The sequence below is a fragment of the Chrysochloris asiatica genome, unplaced genomic scaffold (assembly GCF_000296735.1).
Source record: "Chrysochloris asiatica unplaced genomic scaffold, ChrAsi1.0 scaffold00043, whole genome shotgun sequence".
NCBI lineage: Eukaryota > Metazoa > Chordata > Mammalia > Afrosoricida > Chrysochloridae > Chrysochloris > Chrysochloris asiatica.
In genome coordinates, this window is record NW_006408561.1 from 18,193,840 (window position 1) to 18,197,645 (window position 3,806).

Here is a 3,806-nt window from a genome sequence, read left to right on the forward strand (position 1 = left end):
ACACATACTCAAGGTACTATGGGAATCTTTAGGAACTCCATTGGAAGACGCTGCCATAGGAAGTTTGTGGGCTAAAACTTTTGAATGAGTGGGAAGAAGTTGTGTGGAGCAAGCCATTTCCTGCATGAGGAAGAACTGGTGAAGAGCTGAGGGTATCCCAAGTTTGGTGAATGAGAAACCGGCAAGTAGATGAGCATCGCTTATGGTGGAGAGCTGGGCCAAGAAGGGGCTGCTGAGAAGGCTGAGTGAGGAAGGGCTGTATGAGCTGTATCCTAAAGGATGTGAACTGTGCCCTGAAGGGGAAAGGACAGCCAGCATCTCAGTGACACAGTCATACTGATGGTCAAAATGTCATTGCACAGGGACATAAGTAGTCTTTGTTGTTGTTGTTGTTGTGAAATGCCGTTGAGTCAGTTCCAACCCATAGTGACCCTGTATAGAGTTTCCAAGGAGCAGCTGGTGAGCTTGTACCACCGACCTTGCTGTTCAAACGGCTTTGCAGTCTGGCGCATTAGCCCACAGTGCCAATGAGTAGTCTTTACAAACCCTTATAATAATGAATATTCTGAAACAACATTTTTTTCTTTGCTATAAAAGCAACTCATGTTGGTTGGAAAATACCTAAGAACAAAAGAGAGAGAAAGCCTACAATTTCACTACCCAAGAATTCCTGGGTGGTGAAACTGGTTAGGCATTGGACTACCAACTGAAAAGCTGGTAGTTCAAACTTGCCCCGAGGTGCCTCTGAAGTTTTATCTGGTGATCTGCTTCCAAGAGGGCACAGCCTGAGAAACCTCTGCACACACAGGGTCACCAGGGGTCAGAATTAACTCCACAGCCACTAACAACCACTCACTACTCAAAGATTTAGTAATGTGGATTCCGAAATTAACATTTATAACACTTCTAATTTTTATGTGAATATTCTTCTACATCATAATGTTAGATTCTGTCTTACCATCAGGTATTTAATGGATTGTTGTGAAGTGCCTTGGAGTCGGTTCCGAGACACACAGACAGACAGACGCACACACGTTAAATCCTTTTGGTATAGATGGCCAAGTTACTTTGGAAAAGAAGTATATCAGTTGTGCTACTGGTATTTTTTTAGTGTTCATTCTTTATGCCAGGTTTTATTTTTATTGAGCCATTAATGGGAGAGTACTGGTGGTGAAATGATTAAGCACTTGCCTGCTAACCTAAAGGTCAGTGGTTCAAACCCACAAGCTGCTCGCTGGTAGAAATGTGTGGCAATCTGCTTCCATAAAGATGACAACCTTGGAAACCCTCTGTGGCAGTTCTACCTTGTACGACAGGATTGCTATGAGTCTGAATTAAGTTGATGACAGTGGGTGGTGGTGACAGCCCTCCAGTGGCCAAGTTTATTTCTGCAAAAATATTACCATCAGTGGAATTCAAAAGGAATTGTATCTAATTAAATTTTAATGGCAAAAGGACGGAGGATGGCTAGGGATGTCTTTCCTGTTAAAAAGAACTTATCCTATAGTTGGAAAAGACATGCCATTCACTTACTAGTTGAATTCCTGTCCATATGCTAGCAGATTATGAAATGTTTTGTATTTCACTATTCTGTAATATAAAAGTTCAAGTGGTTTAATAAAATAAGTTACGGGGTAAACTCAAAGAAAATTAATAAACCTCATCAAAATAAAAAAGAGAAAATTCATAAAGATTTAGCACATATTAACATAACAGTAATGAAGAAAATTACAAAAAGACTCAGAAACACAATGAAAATTATGTAGCCCAAAGAAGCCAGTAACACCACAACACACACACATTCAGATTGTTTGCGTTCTGTTACGGATTGAAACATATTCTACCAAGTCCCCTACCCCAGATATGTGTTAGAATGCTAACCCCTGTACCTGTGATTGTAATCTTATTTGGGAATAGGGCTTTCTTTGTTGTACTAATAAGACCGTATCATTGTGGGGTGAACCCAAAACCTAATCACTTCTCAGTTAAGAAGAAGCAACATCAATACAGACACAAACAGCACAAATAGGGGAGATATATATCACATGAAGATTGACAAGGAATCAAGAATGCTGGGAGCCCCTGTGCACAACAGATCGAAACACAGCCTAGTCCTGTGCCATTCTTACAATTATGTTTGACCCCATTGCTGCTACCACTACATCAGTCCATCTCATTGAGGGTCTTCCTTTTTTCACTGATCCTCTACTTTACCAAGCATTATGTCCTCTCTCTCTCTTTAAAAAAAAATTTTTTTTAAGGTTTTTATTGTGAATTGAGTGATGGTTTACATGGGAGAACATCAACTTTACATTCATTCTATTGTTTTTCATTTCATTGCAACAATTACAATCCCCTCCATGCATCATCACACAACCAAAAGGTATACCCCACAAGCCTGCCCACCCCCCCGGTCATCCGCATACTGCTCCTCTCTCAACCAGGTCCAAAGTCCCCAGCTGCTCCATCTCTCTACATCATTTTCTCTGCCTCCATCTCTGGCGTCACTGCTTCTCTGGATAGGGTCCCACACTCTGCTCTTCTCCTTTGATGGTCCTAGGATCCTCTGCTCCTGGACTGCAAGATCAACAACTCCTCTCATTTTGTTACAGAACGTCTACCTTTACATTTGCAACACTCACAGTCAGTCCTGATAGCAATTCTTCACTATTGTACCACAAGAGTCTTATTGCCATCTCCTTTCATTAGTCCCGTCCAATCAGGTTGGAAACCTCTCAGTGGAGATTCTACCTTTCCCTGCACTCTCTGGAACTAGGCTCCCTCTTGAAGGCTTGTAAACCAGTCACTTCTTATCTTTGTAGCTCCCCCAATTTGGGTAGCCAATGTCCAAGTTGCCCATCCCTGTCAACCCTGTGTACCGAGGGGGTGGGAATGATTCTTGTTGTTCCTCTTTTGAGCTACTACATCCATGAGTATAGGTCAAGTTCATCAAATTGGGGCAGATTATTCTTTTTTCCCTCTTTTTTCTTCTTCTAGTCGAGTTCTGATCAACTTCAATCTTTTCTTCATTTAAATGGAAATTATTTATTGGACCAATGGTGATGATTTCTGTTTTCTTTACATTGAGATGCAACCCAGACTGAAGGTTTTGGTCTTTGATCTTCATCGCTAAGTATTTTAAGTTCTCTTTGCTTTCAGCAAGCAAGGTTGTATTATCTGCATATCACAAGTTGTTAATGAGCCTTTCTCCAATCCTGATGTCACATTCTTCATATAATTTAGTTTCCCAGATAATGTACTCAGCATACTGATTGAATAAATATACAACCCTGGCACACACCTTTTCTAATTTTAAACTATTCAGTGTTCCTTGTTCTTTTTGAACAACTGCATCTTGGTCTATGTACAGGTTCCTCATGAGCACAATCAAGTGTTCTGGAATGCTCATTCTCCACAATGTTGTCCATAGGTGTCATGATCCACACAAAAGCCTTGCATAGTCAATAAAGCACAGGTAAACATATTTCTGGTATTATTTGCTTTCAGCAAAGATTTATCTGGAATAAACAATGATATTCCTTGTTCCATGTCCTCAACTGAATCCAACTTGAACTTCTGGCAGTTCTCTCAATGTATTGTGGAAGTCATTTTGAATTATCTGAAGCAAACTTTTACTTGTATATGTATGATATTAGTTTCCACTTAAAACCAAATGGTCACCACTCATCTGTCAGTTTGTCATACTGTGGTGGCTTGTGAGTTGCTGTGGTTCTGAAAGCTATGCCACTGGTATTTTAAATACCAGCAGGGTCACCCATGGTGGACAGGTTTCAGATGAGCTTCCA